Here is a 23,754-nt window from a genome sequence, read left to right as displayed (position 1 = left end):
ATCGGTGGTCACCTAATATTCTCCCACGCAGGAGAGGGGGGCAGAACAGAAAAGAGACGGCAGATCAACTGGTCTAAAAGGGGGGTCTATTTATAGGCTTGCGTATACAAATGAGTTTTAAGATGGGACTTAAATGCTTCTACTGAGGTAACATCTCTAACTGTTACCAGGAGGGCATTCCAGAGCACTGGAGAAAACGCTTTAGATCCCACAGACTTTTGTTGGGCTCTGGTAATCACTAATAAGCCCGAGTTCTTAGAACGCAGATTTCTTGCCGGGACATATGGTACAATACAATCAGCAAGATAGGATGGAGCTAGACCATGAGATGCCAGCATACAACAAAAAAGGAAATGATGCAATGAGTTACCACATATGTCAGCATCCTAATCAGGAGCTTTTGTAACCTGTTTTGAAATTATTATATTACAAACCCCGTTTCCATATGAGTTGGGAAATTGTGTTGGATGCAAATATAAACGGAATACAATTATTTGCAAATCCTTTTCAAGCCATATTCAATTGAATGCACTACAAACACAAGATATTTGATGTTCAAACTCATAAACTTTTTGGTTTTTTTTGCAAATAATAATTAACTTAGAATTTCATGGCTGCAACACGTGCCAAAGTAGTTGGGAAAGGGCATGTTCACCACTGTGTTACATGGCCTTTCCTTTTAACAACACTCAATAAACGTTTGGAAACTGAGGAGACACATTTTTGAAGCTTCTCAGGTGGAATTCTTTCCCATTCTTGCTTGATGTACAGCTTAAGTTGTTCAACAGTCCGGGGGTCTCCCTTGTGCTATTTTAGGCTTCATAATGCGCCACACATTTTCAATGGGAGACAGGTCTGGACTACAGGCAGGCCAGTCTAGTACCCGCACTCTTTTACTATGAAGCCACGTTGATGTAACACGTGGCTTGGCATTGTCTTGCTGAAATAAGCAGGGGCGTCCATGGTAACGTTGCTTGGATGGCAACATATGTTGCTCCAAAACCTGTATGTACCTTTCAGCATTTATGGCGCCTTCACAGATGTGTAAGTTACCCATGTCTTGGGCACTAATACACCCCCATACCATCACACATGCTGGCTTTTCAACTTTGCGCCTATAACAATCCGGATGGTTCTTTTCCTCTTTGGTCCGGAGGACACGACGTCCACAGTTTCCAAAAACAATTTGAAATGTGGACTCGTCAGACCACAGAACACTTTTCCACTTTGTATCAGTCCATCTTAGATGAGCTCAGGCCCAGCGAAGCCGACGGCGTTTCTGGGTGTTGTTGATAAACGGTTTTCGCCTTGCATAGGAGAGTTTTAACTTGCACTTACAGATGTAGCGACCAACTGTAGTTACTGACGGTGGGTTTCTGAAGTGTTCCTGAGCCCATGTGGTGATATCCTTTACACACTGATGTGGCTTGTTGATGCAGTACAGCCTGAGGGATGGAAGGTCACGGGCTTAGCTGCTTACCTGCAGTGATTTCTCCACATTCTCTGAACCCTTTGATGATATTACGGAGCGTAGATGGTGAAATCCCTAAATTCCTTGCAATAGCTTGTTGAGAAAGGTTTTTCTTAAACTGTTCAACAATTTGCTCACGCATTTGTTGACAAAGTGGTGACCCTCGCCCCGTCCTTGTTTGTGAATGACTGAGCATTTCATGGAATCTACTTTTATACCCAATCATGGCACCCACCTGTTCCCAATTTGCCTGTTCACCTGTGGGATGTTCCAAATAAGTGTTTGATGAGCATTCCTCAACTTTATCAGTATTTATTGCCACCTTTCCCAACAACTTTGTCACGTGTTGCTGCCATCAAATTCTAAAGTTAATGATTATTTGCAAAAAAAAAAAAGTTGATCAGATTGAACATCAAATATGTTGTCTTTGTAGCATATTCAACTGAATATGGCTTGAAAATGATTTGCAAATCATTGTATTCTGTTTATATTTACATCTAACACAATTTCCCAACTCATATGGAAACGGGGTTTGTAATTTCCCCTCGGGGATTATTAAAGTATTTCTGATTCTGATACTGATTCTGGATATTGTAAGTGTAGGTCGATGTGGTGCGGAACTCCATTTTATATATGTGGAAGTCTGGTTTCACCGGGTTCTTCTGACCACCAACCACGGACATGACAGCAGCGTTCAGGGTTTCCAACAAGGTTTTATTTTTCAATAAACTGTCTTTCTTGTCCTTTCCAGCCATGTCCAATTTCTTCGCTCGCTTTCGCTCACGCTCGTGCTCGCTCACGCTCGTGCTCGCTCTTCCCCCACCTGAGCACACGAATGGTTTCTCTGTCTCTCGCGGCGTGCTCTGCCATCCACCAACAACCACCCCTCTCCTTCCCGACTGCTGCCTATAAGGTGATCAGACAAACACTCACAGCTGGGTCATCTACGCACCTAATCTCGCGGCCGGTCCTGACACGCCCCGCTTCTCCGCAGGCCCGCAGGCCACGCCTCCCACAATATACTAAGAAGGATGTTTAATAAAAAAAACGTGATTGTCTTTGCTAATGTTGCATTGTAAGCACGTTTCTTCAAGCACGTGTATCACTTTGGTTTCGTTTGTGCGTGTGCACCGATAGTGATGGATGGCGTTAATGTATCATCATACTTTTCACAGGCTGCACATCTTCTGAACATTGTCACACAATTAACAACACAACTGAATTATACAATCGCAAAGACACCGCAGTGGCAGGGGATCCAAGCAGCCCACAAAACTTTAAATGGGGAAAAGGACGTTCACGGCAAAGTAACTTTCTCAAAGTACAATCTGCAAAAATGCCTCCGTAGCAATATTCCATTTAATCAAGCTACGCCACAATAGGACACAGCAGGAAGCATGTGTAAATAATGCATTAATAACCATCCCATCACCACTCCTGGAGGCAACGCAGGCATGCAGGGAGTTTAAATATCTCTAAGGGATACCTTCATCTGAAAAGTGCTCAGCACTGCTCGCAACCCCTGATGGAAAGAATAGTCGTCAAAACTAATTGTGGAAAGTTCAATAGCAGTTCAGCCTTAACTGCAATTTCTAAGGCTGGATTTACACTAAAGGGCTAAGTTCCCAAATCCATTTTAGTGCCATACCCCATCAATGTTTTACTATATTCCTGTTTACTTATTGTACGCATCCCCAAAAAGCATGTGGACAGTTACACAAGTGTCACACCGTTGGCGTGACCCCAGCATGCAGAGCGTGGAATGTTAAAACCTCTGAGCTTCGAAGCGCATTCAGCTATCTTTGACGCAAATTAAAAGGATGTTGTGTTGGACAAGGGGAAAGGTCAAATAACAATTGACACCGGCTAAGGATTGTTTTATTGTGCACCATTCTAATCTACAAGAACAAGAAAGTTTGATCATATTACGCCTATACTGGCTCACCTGCACTGGCTTCCTGTGCACTTAAGATGTGACTTTAAGGTTTTACTACCTACGTATAAAATACTACACGGTCTAGCTCCATCCTATCTTGCTGATTGTATTGTACCATATGTCCCAGCAAGAAATCTGCGTTCAAAGAACTCCGGCTTATTAGTGATTCCCAGAGCCCCAAAAAAGTCTGCGGGCTATAGAGCGTTTTCTATTCGGGCTCCAGTACTATGGAATGCCCTCCCGGTAACAGTTAGATATGCTACCTCAGTAGAAGCATTTAAGTCCCATCTTAAAACTCATTTGTATACTCCAGCCTTTAAATAGACCCCTTTTTTAGACCAGTTGATCTGCCGTTTATTTTATTTTCTCCTCTGCCCCCCTCTCCCTTGTGGAGGGGGAGTTACACTGGTCCGGTGTCCATGGATAAAGTGCTGGCTGTCCAGAGTCGGGACCCGGGGTGGACCGCTCGCCTGTGCATCGGTTGGGGACATCTCTGCGCTGCTGACCCATGTCCGCTCGGGATGGTCTCCTGCTGGCGCCACTATGGACTGGACTCTCACTATTATGTTGGATCCACTATGGACTGGACTTTCGCTGATATGTTGGATCCACTATGGACTGGACTTTCACAATATTATGTCAGACCCACTCGACATCCATTGCTTTCGGTCTCCCCTAGAGGGGGGGGGGGGGGGGGGGGGGGTTACCCACATATGCGGACCTCTCCAAGGTTTCTCATAGTCATTCACATCGACGTCCCACTGGGGTGAGTTTTTCCTTGCCCTTATGTGGGCTCTGTACCGAGGATGTTGTTGTGGCTTGTGCAGCCCTTTGAGACACTTGTGATTTAGGGCTATATAAATAAACATTGATTGATTGATTGATTGAATCTGTCACTGATTTTATCCCACTATTTTATCAATTGTATTTATTACACATCACACATTTTACTAACCCTTTTTAACTTAGTCATTTGGCACTTTAATCCATTTACTGGGTTTGTGCAGTAATTTAAATTATTATCCGGTGCTGTTATTTTAAAGGTTGGTTTTATTTTGCATTGTATTCCCTTATATTTGCAGTGTGTGTTTTCTAGTGTGGGAATTTTTGTGTTTTTTCCATCCATCCAACCATTTTCTACCGCTTGTCCCCCATCGGGGTCGCGGGGGTTGCTGGAGCCTATCCCAGCTGCATTCGGGCGGAAGGCGGGGTACACCCTGGACAAGTCGCCACCTCATCACAGGGCCATCACAAATAGACTGACAACATTCACACTCACATTCACACACTACGGCCAATTTAGTGTTTTTTATTATATTTAAGTATTTTATAATAGTACTAGTTTTAATTCAGAGCTACTGTTAAATTACTGCATTTCAGCTACGAATAACATGGTGTTTTATATTTGAAATAAATGTACCAAACTAAAGTTCAGCTTCCTCCAGTTTACTCTAGCAACCTGTTTTAGCTAAACATAGTTCAAGATGATGTTAGTGCTGTGGAGAATGCATACATTTTTAAGAGTTCTTTCTTTATCCATAGTCATGTTTAAAGAAGCTAATATTTTCCCATTTGTACACAAATGCTCGTTAGTGAACTCTGTGTTTCACCTTGAAGGCCTGGAATGTCTGTTGGGAGTATAATGTACTCTCTTTTTGTGGAGGAGGCTTTATCGGTTTAGAACAACCAGGCTGTATTTCTTTCTGGGGGCTGTTTTCGTACGAAATAAGCCGACTCTTTCCGTTTGAATTTTAGACCGCTTCTTGATGCTGCTACAGTATTACCGCACTGTAAGGGCTGGTCTCCTGAAGCTTTAGTAAAACTTGGTAATATTGCTATTCTGTCTTAGTGGTCCGTCTTACTCAACATATATGTCATCCGAAAGAACTTGGGATTGACCAGTGTGTTTTATTTCCTGAGAGGAAAACTGGTCGGACGCAACAGTACCCATACTCACTTAGAAGTACTACATTAAGAATGGCAAGAAAGAGCAACACAGCCAGCGCAAGAACTCTTGGATAAAACATAAGCACTATGGCATGCATTGGGTGAAGCACACAGAAAAAAAACAAAGAACCAGCTCATCCATTCATCCATTTTGTACCGCTTGTCCCTCTCGGGGTTGCTGTAGCCTATTCCAGCTGCATTTGGGCAGAAGGCGGTATACACCCTTGACAAATCGCCACCTCATCGCAGAGTTAAAGAACTAGCTCACCAACTTTTTTGACTGCCCGTTGCCGTGGGATGCAATATTCAAATGAATCTACAAAACCACTATCTATGTGCAAAATCGTTATTTTCAAACTACAATTATTTATAACTTCCTACCCACCGGAAAAATGTTAAATATATGGAATATGACAGAGTCAGATGATTGCCGATTTTGTTGTCAGTATCCTGAATCCACCCTACATTTGTTTTGGTATTGTCCTATTGTGTCTTCGTTTTGGGTGGAAGTTAAAAAAATGTGTTTAAAGATTGGTTTGTTCATGAAGCTTGATGTGGTTTCTGTTATTTTAGGAGAGTTCATTGACAGTCATGATTTAGTCAATTTAATTATAGTACTCGGTAAAAGGCTTATTTTTAAGGCCAAAAACAGATATTCACTTAGTATTTCTTTCTTTAAAACATTTATTCAGTATTTTTTAACTTTGGAAAATTATATGGTTGAAAACGATAATGATGCCAAAAAACATGAAAAAAAGATGGGAAGTCCTCAAAGGCTTATTTTGAAAATGTAATTTTGTTTGAATATGATATGCAATCTGTTGTTATATTCCCTATTTTAAGTGTACATAAATGAAGGTGTGTGTTGCTGAGTCCGACTTGGATGTGATCTGGACTGTACATGGGTGCTTGATTTGAAAATGTATTTTTGTTTGTGGATTGTATGCAACCTGTTGTGTTCCCTGGTTTTCAGCGTACATGGGTGAAGGTGTGTGTTGCTGAGCCCGATCTGGACGTAATCTGAACTGGACCTGGGTTTTAAGAACCATTTTGAACAATCTGATTTCATTGACAACCCGGTCTGGTGAAGATAAGGTCCTTTGTTTGTTTTGTTTTGATTTATTTATTTTTTTATTTTTTTAAGTGGAATAAAATAAGATAAATACATTTAAAATAAGAAATAAAAAATAAATAACAAATAAAAAAATACTTTTTCTTGGATAGAAAAGAAAGTAAAACATTATAAAAACAACTACATAAAAAATCATGTGTGCTTTAAAGACTGTATCCCTTGCAGACTGTATTATTCTATATTGTAGGAACCAGAAGTTTTTAATAACAGAAAGCGACAGCCCCTTTTGTGTAAATGAGTGTGGATGAGTGTGGATGGGGGAGCTCCATTCTGGCAAATAAACCCTCCTAAATATGTCACAGATTGGGAGGATCAGCAATCCAGCCAGAGAAAGTCAAAGAAAAGAAGAGCGCATGACACAAAGTAACACTGAATACATCCATCCATTTTCTACCGCTTATGCCCTTCGGGGTCGAGGTGGAAGCTGGAGCCTATCTCAGCTACAATTGGGCGGAAGGAGGGGTACACCCTGGACAAGTTGCCACCTCATCTATAGTAAAATATAATATAATGTAGCTAAATATAATACAACATCCACCTGGCAACCTTAGCGCTCTACAAGCCATTGTTAGTAATCGTTATTCTTATGTAATGTACCACATTTAGACCATATTTAGTGGAGCAGACCCAACAAAGCAACCAAGCACCCTCGGCCGCCCACTAACTCTCGGCCAGTGTCCAGTCCGCAACGATGAGCGAGGATACGTCCAAGGAGACTGAGGTGTCCGATACCTGCTCATTCAGCACTCAGCGCCAGTTCCGCAGTCCTGTCTCTTCATCCGCATCTCATCCAGTCTCTCCAAACAGACTCTGGTGTGGCAGAGACCCAGCAGCTGGTCTCCATGGCCAAAACGTTCCCGGGAGGCAGATCCAGAAGTTCACAAAAAAGCACAGCAGAAGTCACGAGAGTGCCACCCCTTGTCGCACAGTCCCAAAGGGTCCCGAACCAAAAGGCAAAAAACAACAACACATGAAAACGAGGGAAACATCAGGAACACAAAAGGTTGATACAAGAGCACAGAACTCCTGCCAAAAGTAGCCATCTCGGGTATTTTGCACTAGCAGGAACATTTCTACACGCCTTACTCGTTGGTTTAACTTTAACTATGACTTAGCCGCCATGTGCGAACCGAACCTGCCTTGCTAAAATCTGTATGCCAGGACGAGAAGCCCAATAAATATCAATCAATCAATCAATGTTTATTTATCTAGCCCTAAATCACAAGTGTCTCAAAGGGCTGCACAAGCCACAACGACATCCTCGGTTCAGAGCCCACATAAGGGCAAGGACAAACTCACACCCCAGTGGGACGTCGATGTGAATGACTATGAGAAACCTTGGAGATGACTGCAGCCTCTAGGGGAGACCGGATGCAATGGACGTCGAGTGGGTCTGACATATTATTGTGAAAGTCCAGTCCATAGTGGATTTAACATAATAGTGAGAGTCCAGTCCATAGTGGGGCCAGCAGGAGACCATCCCGAGCGCAGAGATATCCCCAACCAATGCACAGGCGAGCGGTCCACCCCGGGTCCCGACTCTGGATAGCCATCCCTTCATCCATGGCCACCGGACCTGTGCCGCCCCCCTCCACTAGGGAGAGGGGGGCAGAGGAGAAAAGGAAATAAACGGCAGATCAACTGGTCTAAAAAGGGGGTCTATTTAAAGGTTAGAGTATACAAATGAGTTTTAAGATGGGACTTAAATGCTTCTACTGAGGTAGCATCTCTAACTGTTACGGGGAGGGCATTCCATAGTACTGGAGCCCCAATAGAAATATGATGAAACCTGAACTGTTGTTGCCTTTGATCTGGCTTTGTTAATGTGGTGGAAAATTCAGAGTCTTAAACAGGAACAATAGAGAGTTGGTTACAAGAGTTTATTTACCCAATCAGATAATACAAAGTTGGATTGGAAAGACATGTGTTTACACAGACAGTATCTCCGGAGACAAAAGATGGTGCACCCTCGAAGGAATTAGAAAGAATGCACACCCGTATCGGTCCACAGCATTTATTTATAACCTTCTTGTGGTCTGAGTCTAACAAAATAACAACTTATGCAACTGTCCAAAGATGTAATATCACCCCACCAAACGAACTAGCATTATGTCAGGATGACCTGACATGTAGTGTCGTGTCCTTCCCAATTCAGTTGAGAGGTAACCCTAGGGCAATTTTTTCAATACATGAATTTCTTCTGCAGTCAATAGCCCACATAGCCTTGGCCGTAAGGCCCTCATGTCACTTCTGTCATCATGTAAACATCTACGCCTCCTTCAAGTCCTGGTCAAGAGCGCACGCTATGGTGTGGTCTGGAAGAAAACAAAAAGATTTTGCCTATCAAAGCCAGCCGGGCGCTGTTGAAAGAGCTGTCAGCATGCAAAAAAACTGAATCCACTTTCCCCGAGTTGCTGAAAAGTTGACATTTTAGAAGTTTGGCATTCTTCCCCTTCGGCGAAGTTATCATATCCCACTGGGGACGCCTGCTGTGTGAATGAGAACATCTGGTCGGCGAGATTTCAGCGGGTTTGTGTGTTTGTGAGCAGATGTATGTACACAATGACTATATACTTTGGGGTCCCATTCAATATAGGCCTGCGGGATTACAACCAACAGGGACCCTCTTCCACTATCAAGCTCTTTTACAAGCCCCGTTTCCATATGAGTTGGGAAATTGTGTTAGATGTAAATATAAACGGAATACAATGATTTGCAAATCCTTTTCAAGCCATATTCAATTGAATATGCTACAAAGACAACATATTTGATGTTCAAACTGATAAACTTTTTTTTTTGCTGAAAGGTACATACAGGTTTTGGAACAACATATGCTAAGCGCCGTCTTTTTCATGGACGCCCCTGCTTATTTCAGCAAGACAATGCCAAGCCACATTCAGCACGTGTTACAACAGCGTGGCTTCGTAAAAAAAGAGTGCGGGTACTTTCCTGGCCCGCCTGCAGTCCAGACCTGTCTTCCATGGAAAATGTGTGGCGCATTATGAAGCGTAAAATACGACAGCGGAGACCCCCGGACTGTTGAACGACTGAAGATCTACATAAAACAAGAACGGGAAATAATTCCACTTTCAAAGCTTCAACCATTAGTTTCCTCAATTCCCAATCGTTTATTGAGTGTTGTAACACAGTGGTGAACATGCCCTTTCCAAGCCATGAAATTCTAAGTTAATTATTATTTGCAAAAAAAAAATAAAGTTTATGAGTTTGAACATTAAATATCTTGTATCTTTGTAGTGCATTCAATTGAATATGGCTTGAAAAGGATTTGCTAATCATTGTATTCCGTTTATATTTACATCTAACACAATTTCCCAACTCATATGGAAATGGGGTTTGTAGTACCTGTTTTTTTCTGCCCATTGCCAAGATCCCTTGATGGTCAGACCTGTGCTATGCCAGAGGCAGGGGTAGGGTAAGTTGGGGGTTTGGTAGTGGGTTTGAGGAGGGTGAACAGAGATGGCAGCAATGCAAGTCAATCCATCAGCGGGGTAAAATGGTGCCTTATAACTGCAAAAAAACAACCTTTAAAATGGTGAGAAGTGGGTTACTGTTTGAATGGTGTTATCCCGACAGGATTACTTCTTACACGCACGCCTTCTGGCTTGTTGTAGGTTTTTCCGAAACATCATTTTTACAGCTCCGGTTAATTAGTCTTTTATCTTTGCAGCGTAAAAATAGAAAAATGCAAGTTCGCAGAATCAGAATAACTACTTTTTTAAACAGAGCACAAACACATTCAGTACCAATTGCACAAAAGCAGTGCCTTTAAACCCACTAATCTTCTGTCTTTGTCGCTCTGTCCCTGCACACACACGTTTGAAAGGAATTGGGAAATGCCCCCATTTGGCAGCGCTGGCACTGCCACAAACAAAACGGTCTTTAAAAGAGCCGTTGGGAGCAAAAGGTAAGGAGATACATCAATCAATTAACAATTACCCCCGCTGCTAATCAGCTGTCCACGGCCAGCGCCAGAGCGGCCCTTAATCCTGTTGGCAGCATCAATTAAATTCTTAAGGTTAGTCTATTGAATTTTCCAGATAGCGGAAGACAGGGGGTGTTGGAGGGGAAGGACAAACTCCGGCTCAAACCTGCACCCCTGTCCGTCACTGACGAATGCAGAGTGGCTTTAAAATGAAAAGGAATTCTTTCTTTGCTGCCCACAATCAATACAAAAGTCTTTGTACTGTATTTTTGTAAGCAATGCAATAAATAATGTGCATACTGTATTTGTATGTTTGACAATACACCAACAAGGCCAACGAATTAGGGTGAATTCTCAAGATACTTAAATAAAATGCATCAGAATAATCAAAAATATTCTTGTGGCATACCCCAGAGATCAATACCGGGACAACGTTTGTTCAATCTCTATATGAACGACATTTGATGAGTTACAAAAGACTTGAAGTTAGTACTATTTGCAGACGAAATGACCACAATTTGTTCACACAGAAGCTAATAATAATAATGATAGAAAAGATGTATAAATCAAAGAGATTGATTGACAAAAACAGACTATCCTTCAATATACACTACCGTTCAAAAGTTTGGGGTCACCCAAACAATTTTGTGGAGTAGCCTTCATTTCTAAGAACAAGAATAGATTGTCGAGTTTTAGATGGAAGTTCTCTTTTTCTGGCCATTTTCAGCGTTTAATTGACCCCACAAATGTGATGCTCCAGAAACTCAATCTGCTCAAAGGAAGGTCAGTTTTGTAGCTTCTGTAACGAGCTAAAGTGTTTTCAGATGTGTGAACATGATTGCACAAGGGTTTTCTAATCATCAATTAGCCTTCTGAGCCAATGAGCAAACACATTGTACCATTAGAACACTGGAGTGATAGTTGCTGGAAATGGGCCTCTATACACCTATGTAGATATTGCACCAAAAACCAGACATTTGCAGCTAGAATAGTCATTTACCACATTAGCAATGCATAGAGTGTATTTCTTTCAAGTTAAGACTAGTTTAAAGTTATCTTCATTGAAAAGTACAGTGCTTTTCCTTCAAAAATAAGGACATTTCCATGTGACCCCAAACTTTTGAACGGTAGTGTAAATCAAACAAAAAAGAATGGTATTCAATAACCACAGAAAAGAAAGTAAAAAAACATACAAATAGAAGGGGTAGACATTGACAGAGTAAAATAAATCTAATTTTGTGGCATAACAATAGATGATAAAATGAACTGGAAATCTCGTGTAAGAACGATGCAACATAAAGTGGTATAAAATACTTTACTAATGAATAAAACAAAAAGATTTGGACCAAAAAATACTCCATATTCTCTACTGCTCGCTAGTGTTACCAGATCTGAGTTATTGTGTAAAAAATGTGGGGAAATAACTACCAAAGTGTGCTTAATTCACTTACCTTGTTCCAAAAGTGGTCAATTAGAATAATAGGTCATGTTGGCTATCGATAAAATTTAAACCGTTTATTTATTGAATAAAAAATATTGAAATTCAATGTATTGGTTCATTTGTAAACAGCGAAAAATTATGCACAAAGCAAACTAGGGATGATGTTCGAAACCGGTTCTCCCGGTTGTTCGATAAGAAAAGAACCGTTCGATAAGAAAAGAACCGATTCCATGGACTCAAATCCCTTTTTGAGAACCGGTTCCCGTTATCGAGGCCACTGTAGTGAAAAAAAAAAGAGTTGGTTCTTTATTCGAATCCCTGGGAACGAATCCCGTCCCACAAGAAATGCCCTGTGGAACATCACAGGAAATGACTTAGCTCAGTCATTAGACTGAGCTACGTCATTTCCTGGCATGGCTATTCACCTATAGTGATCACAGAGACAGGTTGTTTTTGTGTTACTGTATATATTTGTTTTTCTGAAAAATCCCACTTAATATACTTTGGGTAACAACAGTCAATATATATATATATATATTTTTTTTAGGGCGGTAACAGTCAATATTATTTTTTTTTATTTATTTATTTTTTTCTTATAAAATAAAAGTGAGCTTTTGTTAAACCAAATATTGTGTTTTTTTCCATATACAACAACCTATCTGGATTCGATAAGAAAATCGATAAGGAATCGGTTCGATACCAGGATTCGATAATGGGCTCGAACTCGATAATTTCTTATCAAAATCATCCCTAAAGCAAACTACAACCTGCTACCCAAAAATGTACAACAATTGTTCTCAGCAAGTGAGGAAAATTCTTACTGAAAACATGTTTGCACGTACAACACTTAAAACCTTTATATCAATATGTGGAACTAATAAATAATGGAATAAACAAATAAGTCAAACAATATAGATTTAGACTAAGACAAAATGTATTGATCCACAAGGGACATTTTTCCACACAGTAGCCCAGTTACAAAGGATGGAAAGGATAATGCAGGTATACAGTAGACTAAAAATGTACCATAGTAGCAACATAACATATAACATACCGTATTTTCCGCACTATAAGGTGCACCTTCAATGTATGGCCCATTTTAAAACTTTGTTCATATATAAGGTGCACCGCATTATAAGGCGCACCGCATTATAAGGCGCATAGAATAGAGGCTACACTAGAGGCTGGGGTTACGTTATGCATTCCGTAGTTGCGAGACCTTTCGTGGCTCAATGTTGGTCCATATATAAGGTGAACCGGATTATAAGGCGCACTGTCAGCTTTTGAGAAAATTGGAGGTTTTTAGGTGCGCCTTATAGTGCGGAAAATACGGTATATGTAATATTTACATATTATATATACAGTATATATTATATACTGATATATTATATTTTTATATAATATATACAATATATAACAAATCCCAATTACCAGTTGGAATTATCAGTTTGTCAATCCGGTTTCAGTCCCTTTTGCTGGTGCTGCTCCCCCAACAAACCCCTGCAAAGTACAGGGCACTGGTGAACTAAGATCTTCAACAGCTCGCTGCACACATTAAAGGACCTAGGCTTCCTCAGGAAATAGAGTCTGCTCATGCCCTTCTTGTATACAGCTCTGCTGTTGTCCTTCCAGTCCAGTCTGCTGTTCAAGTGGATATGATCCAGTTTAATAAACTGTTCAAACGCAACATATATGGAAGTCGACTCTTGATAAACATCTTGAACCTTATTGAAAAACAAGTTCATTTTAATATTTCTCATTATGTGAATGAAAACCTTTGAACAACTATTTATTCAGATGAACTTTATTACCTTTTTTTATTTGTGTTACTTGTTGAGCACAGGATGTGAAAAAAACAAATTATTTGGAAATTGCTGGTTCTGCCGACTCCTTTTCGATGGGTTTTTAAAATGCGTTGCTCTTATCTCCTTTTATATATATCTATATATATATATATATATATATATATATGTATATATATATATATATATATATATATATATATATATATATATATATATATATATATATATATATATATATATATATATATATATATATATATATAAAATATATATATCAGTGGCGTGCGGTGAGGTTCATGTCAGGTGAGGCACTGACTTCATCACAGTCAGATTTACAAACATATGAACCCTAAAGAGTATCTTATTCACCATTTGATTGGCAGCAGTTAACGGGTTATGTTTAAAAGCTCATACCAACATTCTTCCCTGCTTGGCACTCAGCATCAAGGGTTGGAATTGGGGGTTAAATCACCAAAAATTATTCCCGGGCACGGCGCCGCTGCTGCCCACTGCTCCCCTCACCTCCCAGGGGGTGAACAAGGGGATGGGTCAAATGCAGAGGACAAATTTCACCGCACCTAGTGTGTGTGTGACAATCATTGGTACTTTAACTTTACACATACAAACTGTAGCACACAAAAAAGCACATTTAATTAAAAAAAACGTTATGGTCTTACCTTTACTTATAAGTGCGGGAGCAGCGGTGTTCGTGTTGGAAAAGTTGTGAATGAATGAAATATGATATCCGCGCTGCAGTCTGCAGGTGTACCTAATGTTGTGTCCCTGTTCACGGCTCCTCCGGTGCGCCGCGCGAGCATTGTTGTTTTTGCACTTTTTGGCTTCTTGTCAAGTGACTTTTTTTGGGTGGATTCGGTCTTGCACGTGGAGGGTTTGGGTGTGGGCTTTGGTTGGTGTGGCGCTCCCGTCGGGCGGTGCATTCTGCGGCGGGGTTATGAGACGAGCCTCCAGTTTTATGATCGCTCAGCACAAGAAATACGTTACACACATACAGTTGTTGACAAAATACACTGTACATTATATACCTCAGCTAACTAAACTGTGGAAATGTATAATATAATTCATATAGCAATACGCTCTCACTGCACAGCAGCTCAGCAGTTAGCCGAGTCATTGTGCACAATCCATGTTGAGGCACAAATCAGTGACATGCCTCAACTGGCTGCTGATCACCGCACCGTCTCTTCTCAGTATTTGAACGGCAAATGTGAAAATAAAAATACAAATAATCTAAAACTGGTGAAGTTAAATGGAAAATAACTTTATTATAATCACTGGATACATATAACAATTTAATATTTTTTTTTCTTTTTACTTTTTTTTTTCTTTCCATGATGGCAGGTGAGGCCCCGCCTCCCCTGCCTCTAGTGATTATATATATATATATATATATATATATATATATATATATATATATATATATATATATATATATATATATATATATATATATATATATATATATATATATATATATATATATAAATAACCTACTCAGTGGCCTAGTGGTTAGAGCAGGGGTCACCAACGCGGTGCCCGCGGGCACCAGGTAGCCCGTAAGGACCAGATGAGTAGCCCGCTGGCCTGTTCTAAAAATAGCTCAAATAGCAGCACTTACCAGTGAACTGCCTCTATTTTTTAAATTTTATTTATTTACTAGCAAGCTGGTCTCGCTTTGCCCGACATTTTTACTTCTAAGAGAGACAAAACTCAAATACAATTTGAAATTCCAAGAAAGACTTGGTCTTCACTTGTTTAAATAAATTCATTATTTTTTTTACTTTGCTTCTTATAACTTTCAGAAAGACAATTATAGAGAAAAAATACAACCTTAAAAATGATTTTAGGATTTTTAAACACATATGCCTTTTTACCTTTTAAATTCCTTCCTCTTCTTTCCTGACAATTTAAATCAATGTTCAGGTAAATGTATTGTTTTTATTGTAAAGAATAATAAATACATTTTTATTCAATTCTTCATTGTAGCTTCTGTTTTTTCGACGAAGAATATTTGTGAAATATTTCTTCAAACTTATTAAGATTAAAATTCCAAAAAAAAATTCTGGCAAATCTAGAAAATCTGTAGAATCACATTTAAATCTTATTTCAAAGTCTTTTGAATTTCTTTTAACATTTTTGTTCTGGAAAATCTAGAAGAAATAATGATTTGTCTTTGTTAGAAATATATCTTGGTCCAATTTGTTATATATTCTAAAAAAGTGTAGATTGGATTTTAACCTATTTAAAACATGTCATCAAAATTCTAAAATTAATCTTAATCAGGAAAAATTACTAATAATGTTCCATAAATTGTTTTTATTTATTTTAAAAAAAAAGATTCGAATTAGCTAGTTTTTCTCTTCTTTTTTTCGGTTGAATTTTGAATTTTAAAGAGTCGAAATTGAAGATAAACTATGTTTCAAAATTAATTGTCATTTTTTTCGTGTTTTCTCCTCTTTTAAACCGTTCAATTAAGTGTAAATATCATTAATTATTAATAAAAACATAGAGTTAAAGGTAAATTGAGCAAATTGGCTATTTCTAGTTTAGTTTAGTCTTTATTTGAAGGGACAATGTACAGAAACATTAAGTTCAAAGACAGATTTCTGGCAATTTATTTAAGTGTGTGTCAAACTGGTAGCCCTTTGCAATAATCAGTACCCAAGAAGTAGCTCTTGGTTTCAAAAAGGTTGGTGACCCCTGGGTTAGAGTGTCCGCCCTGAGATCGGTAGGTTGTGAGTTCATACCAAAGACTATAAAAATGGGAGCCATTACCTCCCTGCTTGGGCCCTGACCCTATGGTTAAGAAACACTCTACTATATTATACTTGCATATGAGACTCAGAAGTCTAAGATATAACAACTAGACAGCACATTTAAATGTAAAATGAAAACTATATATATATGACTATTGAATAAATCAACATTCATTATCACATAAACACACACAAATGTACCAAAAATCGGCACTGTGAGTACTGGCACTTTGACCTGTTCGGTGGCCTTGTGGTTCGAGTGTCCGCCCTGAGAATGGTAAGTCGTGAGTTCAAACTCCGGCCGAGTCACACCAAAGACTAAAAAAATGGGAGCCATTACCTCCCTGCTTGGCACTCAGCATCAAGGGTTGGAATTGGGGGTTAAATCACCAAAAATTAATCGCGGGCGCGGCCACCGCTGCTGCCCACTGCTCCCCTCACCTCCCAGGGGGTGAACAAGGGTGATGGGTCAAATACAGACGACAAACTTCAACACACCTAGTGTGTTGACAATCATCGGTACTTTAACTTAACTTTAACTTAACTTGACATCCACTGTAATGATACCAAGTACAGGAGCGTATCTAGTCGATACTACTATGATTACGTCGATAATTTTTGGCATTACATCTTATTTCGTCTTTTTTTAAATGTATAATATGTTTATAAACTCAGGAAATATGTCCCTGGACACATGAGGACTTTGAATATGACCTATGTATGATCCTGTAACGACTTGGTATCGGATTGATACCCAAATTTGTGGTATCATCCAGAACTAATGTAAAGTATCCAAACAAGAGAAGAATAAGTGATTATTACATTTTAACATAAATGTAGATAGAACATGTTAAAAGAGAAATTAAGCAGATATTAACAGTAAATGAACAAGTATATTGATAATTCATTTTCTACCACTTGTCCTTAATAATTTTGACGATGTAACACTCCAGTTAAGTGGGTACTGGTAATTATATTTAATAATATAAATAATAATAGATTGTATTTGTAAAAAGTACTTTACATTGAGTAAACAACCTCAAAGTGCTACAGTGTATTAAAAAATAAATAAATAAAAAGATAATACAAATAAAATAAAAATAAAAACTAGAACAGCCAAATAGCTGAAACTAGTATGCATATCACCAAAAAAAAAAGGCTTTTTTAAAAATAAGGGATTTTAAGCCTTTTTTAAAAGCATCCACAGTCTATGGTGCCCTCAGGTGGTCAGGGACTGGGAGCAGTGGAGCAGAAAGCCCGGTCTCCCAATGTTCGTAGCTTTGTCCTCGGAGGTTGGAGGTGTCGTGTGGAGGATTTGGGGGTGAGTAGTTCTTTGAGGTAGAGGGGGGGCATTTCCATGGAGGCACTGGTGGGTTAGTAGGGAGACTTTGAATTCAATCCTGAGTGGAACAGGAAGCCAGTGAAGGGATTTGAGAGTTGGTGTGATATGGTCGTATTTCCACACTCTCCTCAGGATCCTAGCAGCACTATTCTGTATGTATTGCAGCTTCTGGATGTTCTTGCTGGGGATCCCGACAAGAAGTGCGTTGCAGTAGTCTAGGATTTAGGATATTTTTCATCTTTTGCTTTGTTGGCTTCTGAGTTCTATTTTCAGTGAGGCCTTGAAAAACAAACAGCATGTCACCAAAACAAAAGCCAAAGGTCCACGCTCTCTCTACAGAACCAACAGAATCCTCCCCCCCACCCTCTGCCTCTGCATCCTCCATCAGAGCGTCTGGCGGCGCATCCAAGCATGAACGGGCAGATTTTCCGGTAGCCCAAGCCTGAGATGGGCTCCTGCGTCTCGGTGCTTCACCTGGCCTCCCGCCGAGCCGAACCAACTACCGCCGCTGCATGGAGGCGCAGAATGGCAGCCGCTGCAGGCCACACCGTCACCGCGGGTGGAGGAGGGGATGTGCGGTGCGGGCAAGGGGGCGGTAATGAGAGGTGAGGGGCGGCGAAGGGACAGGCGAGGGAGGGGAGGCAAAGGGAGGTAAACAGAAGTGGAGAGACAGAGGGGGGAAGAAATAGGAGCGACTGATTGCTCGCGGCTCATTTCTCCACACATGAACCCATCTGCGCGGCACCCAGGGTGGGACGCCACCACTGCTCTGCCTGAAATGACTTAGAAAGCCAAGACACCCGAGCACCGCGGGAGGCCAAATGCAATACCAGGAATCTCAGGATTGTGCTGAAAGCTCCTCGAAGGAGGCTGTTTTCCCCTTGACTTGACCATCGTGCGTTTGCAAGATAATGAGTCTGTAATCATACACAAACACTACAGTGTCACACACTTTTCTGTTTGTGTGAGCGTCCCCCTTTTCAAACCTTCTCCTTAGTTGTAAGACTAGGCCTTCCTTTACGGTCTTGTGGTAGTGAGCTAAACTCGCACCTTTCAGTCAAAGTGTGAAATCAGCAGTGGCGTGCGGTGAGGTTAATGTCTGGTGAGGCACTGCATCATCACAGTCAGATTTACAAACATATGAACCCTAAATAGTATCTTATTCACCATGTGATTGGCAGCAGTTAACGGGTTATGTTTAAACGCTCATACCAGCATTCTTTACACAACTGTAGCACACAAAAAAGTACATTTAATAAAAAAAAAACATTATTATGGTCTTACCTTTCTTGCTGGACATCCACACAGCCAGCCTTTGCGTGTGTACCACGCCGTTTGAAAAGAACGGGTCTTCTGTCCCGAAGTCAAAAGCAAACCTTTTAGCTCCGGCGTTGGTCTACCTTTAATTATTACCTCCTGCTTCCATTGAAAGTCCAGTTTAGAAAACTGTTTTATTTTACATATGTTTTTAATAAAAGTCCAGGCGAGAGGAAATAAACAATCGATGCACTAATTGACTTGCAAACATTTTTTTTTTGTTTTTTTTTCTTCTGCGGCCGAGGAATGATCTCTGGGATCACTACCGCCCTCTACCACCAGGAGGCCGGATTACTGCGAGCCTCAACCAGTACGTCTTTTGCAGCAGATTTATGAATGCTCAGCACAAGAAATACGTTACACACATACAGTTGTTGACAAAATACACTGTACATTATATACCTCAGCTAACTAAACTATGCCATAGTTTAGTTAGCTGATATAATTCATATAGCAATACAGTCTCACTGCACAGCAGCTCAGCAGTTAGCCGAGTCATTGTGCACAATCCATGTTGAGGCACAAATCAGTGACGTGCCTCAACTGGCTGCTGATCTCCGCACCGTCTCTTCTCAGTATTTGAACGGCAAATGTGAAAATAAAAATACAAATAATCTAAAACTGGTGAAGTTAAATGGAAAATAACTTTAGTATAATCACTGGATACATATAACAATTACATTTTTTTTTTTAACTTTTTACATTTTTTTTCTTTCCATGATAGCAGGTGAGGCCCCGCCTCCCCTGCCTCTAGTGACTGCACGCCACTGGAAATCAGAGTACCGTATTTTGGGCGCACTTCAAATATATTTTTTTCTTCTCAAAACTCGACAGTGCGCCTTATAAACCCGGTGCGCCTAATGCAGGGGTGTCCAAACTTTTTCCACTGAGGGCCGCACACGGAATAATTAAAGCATGTGGGGGCCATTTTGATATTTTTCATTTTCAAACCATAACAAAATATATGGCATTTTTTAAATTTATTTTACCTTTAGGGGTCCCGGGGACCATAAAGGGTCTCAGTTATTAAAATTTTAAAAATAAGTCTCATTTTTTATTATTATTTTTTATTTAACGCTTACAGTAAATCTCTATATCAACTTAAAAAAAAAAAAGGTTTTATCGCTTTTCTGTCAAAAACAGAACTGAAATATGCAATATTTAGTAATTAGAGCCCTAAAAGATCAATAATGCAGGACACCATTGATTTTAATGATTTAATATTTTTGAGTCATCACAGTGAAAAGATAAATAAAATACCACTAAAATATATTTTGGATCCAAAAAGTGTCCCACTCATAAAGTGATACATTTTTATTAGTTGTTTTTTTTAATACTTTCAACACTTAAGTTACGAGATCAACTTCAGATAAATCTGTCGATTTTACGTTTAAACTATTAACCATTTTATATGTTTCATTGAAAATATACGTCCATTGCACCGGTCGCCCGGGGGGGGGGGGGGGGGGGGGGTTCCCTCCATAGCGGTCCCCTCCAAGGTTTCTCTTTGTCCCATTGGGTTGAGTTTTTCCTTGCCCTGATGTGGGATCTGAGCCGAGGATGTCGTTGTGGCTTGTGCAGCCCTTTGAGACACTCGTGATTTAGGGCTATATAAATAAACATTGATTGACATTGATTGAACATTACACACGGCGCTCAAAAATCTATCAAATGATGATGCACAGATGAGTGGTCCACCCGGGGTCCCGACTTTGGACAGCTGGCGCTCTCATCTGTGGTCACCGATTCTGTGGAATATCGTAGGGAAAGTATTTATTAGGAATCGTGATTCAGACCTGCGTTCATTTTGTCCCTGCACTCCTAGTGTCGGGTAGTGTGTTTTCAGTAAGGGAGAAATTGACTAGCTAGTGCATGAAATGCTGTTTGCCGACAGCATCTTGCGGTATTGTAATATTTACCATTAGGACCTCAGGCTACATGACACGCTCCACTGTTGCCATCAAACAAGCAGCTCTGTGAGGGAGGGAACACATCTGTTTCCACCCCTCCCTCCTTCATCCTCTCCTGGAGGTATAGAAACCTAAAAGGAGGAGAAAATCCCCCCCCCCCCGACTAGTATTTCTCCTTAAAGTCAGGCCGCGGTGTAGGATTCCAATGGATCATCCGGCCGACCGATAATTCATTTTGATGGAGCAGACCTGGTTTGTGCATGGCGAGCACTGGCCGTGCACGAGCACCCGCATGCTAAGCAGCCCCGCTGACCAATCACGCTGGAGCTCTGCCAGTCAGCTGACCCGCCGTTTATCCTCTGATAAATGGCGGGTCAAGCCGGGTGGCGTTCACTGCCACATCCCTCATCACTACATCGCATGCACACCAAACCGCTCCCTTTCCTCATCACCCCCCGCTGCATTTGCACCTCGTGCATCCTCTATTCTCTACGCTTGCTGCACCGTCAGCACAGTCATGATTGCTGACTTCCAGTGCCTGCCTCTACTTTGAACGCAATTAACTTGGTAATTGCATTTGTTTTAGGAGCATGAGAGTGATTATCAAAGCCACCTATGATCCTTGGAGCGTACACGCTTCCCGCTACGCCTGTCTGTTGATGGCGGTGTGTGCAGCAGTGGAGACCACCGGGGGTATCAGCAGACGGTTGGGCCAGCTTCAAAGCCAAGCCGGCTTCTTTGCACAACCTAAAGGACCGTATGGCCAGAGTCCGTCTTTTTCCTCGGCGTTTGTGTTTTCATTTCCGAGACAACACAGATGTTGCTAATGACACAATCAATCAATCAATCAATCAATGTTTATTTATATAGCCCTAAATCACAAGTGTCTCAAAGGGCTGCACAAGCCACAACGACATCCTCGGTTCAGCGCCCACATAAGGGCAAAGGAAAACTCACAACCCAGTGGGACGTCGATGAGAATGACTATGAGAAACCATGGAGAGGACCGCAGATGTGGGTAACGCCCCCCCTCTAGGGGAGACCGGACGCAATGGACGTTGAGTGGGTCTGACATAGTATTGTGAAAGTCCAGTCCATAGTGGATCTAACATAATAGTGAGAGTCCAGTCCATAGTGGATCTAACATAATAGTGAGAGTCCAGTCCATAGTGGGGCCAGCAGGAAACCATCCCGAGCGGAGACGGGTCAGCAGCGCAGAGATGTCCCCAACCCATGCACAGGCGAGCGGTCCACCCCGGGTCCGGACTCTGGACAGCCAGGGATTTCATCCATGGCCACCGGACCTTTGTCCCCCGCTTCCGCAAGGGAGAGCGGGGCAGAAAAGAAAAGAAACGGCAGATCAACTGGTTTAAAAAGGGGGTCTATTTAAAGGCTAGAGCAGTGGTTCTTAACCTTGTTGGAGGTACCGAACCCCACCACTTTCATATGCGCATTCACCGAACCCTTCTTTAGTGAAAAATATATATATATATTTTTTCAAATTCAAGACAAAGTTATATGTTTTTGGTAACACATTAGTATGGGGAACATATTCTAAGTAACAAAGACTTAATTTAGAGTTATTTGGACACTAGGGGAACATATTCTAAGTAATAAAGACTTAGGGTCAGGGTTAGAGGGTTAGGGTTATAATAAGGCCATGCCGAATAAAGCATTAATAAGTACTTAATAATGACTAGTTAAGAGCAAATATGTTACTAATTTGCATGTTAATAAGCAACTAATTAATGGTGAATATGTTCCCCATACTAAAGTGTTACCATGTTTTTTTACTAGTGCACAAAATGAACCGTGCATGAACATCACCTTGTTCAAACAACAAAACCAACAACCAACAAATTACACACCTGCAAACCAGTCAGCTGTTGCCGTATCCGTAATACGCCGATAGGGAGAAGTTTGTATTTACACCTCATGGAGCTGGATGCAATCTTACTTGGAGGGGAGGGAGCAGGTGGTAGAGGAGAACGGCACCGTGTCCCCCCCCCGTCCCCCCCCCCCCCCCTCTTGGTGAGCTGTGGAGTCCCCCAAGGCAGTATATTGGGACCTTTACTGTTCCTAATATACATAAACGACATGTCATCGGCATGCGACTGTGAATTGTTTTTGTTTGCGGATGACTCTGCCCTGCTGGTATCCGGCAAGGACAAGTCACAGGTGGAGAAAATCCTCAGTGCTGAACTCTGTAGAACTTGCACCTGGCTCGCTGACAACAAGCTATCCATACACTTGGGTAAAACAGAATCCATCCTGTTTGGGTCCCACATCAACCTTAAGAAAGTCAATGACTTCTTTGAACGCACTTTTCTAAATAAAGGGCACCACAAAAAATGGCATTATTGGCTTTATTTTAACATAAATCTTAGTGTACATTAAACATATGTTTCTTATTGCAAGTTTGTCCTTAAATAAAATAGTGAACATACAAGACAACTTGTCTTTTATTAGTAATTAAGCAAACAAAGGTTCCTAATTAGTCTGCTGACATATGCATTTATCATTCCATTATTTGTCAAAATTATTAAGGACAAGTGGTAGAAAATGAATTATTAATCTACTTGTTCATTTACTGTTAATATCTGCTTACTTTCTCTTTTAGCATGTTCTATCTACACTTCTGTTAAAATGTAATAATCACTTATTCTTCTGTTGTTTGATACTTTACATTTGTTTCGGATGATACCACACATTTGGGTATCAATCCGATACCAAGTA

This window comes from Entelurus aequoreus, linkage group LG01, assembly GCF_033978785.1.
Source record: "Entelurus aequoreus isolate RoL-2023_Sb linkage group LG01, RoL_Eaeq_v1.1, whole genome shotgun sequence".
NCBI lineage: Eukaryota > Metazoa > Chordata > Actinopteri > Syngnathiformes > Syngnathidae > Entelurus > Entelurus aequoreus.
Note: the sequence above shows the minus strand (reverse complement) of the source record.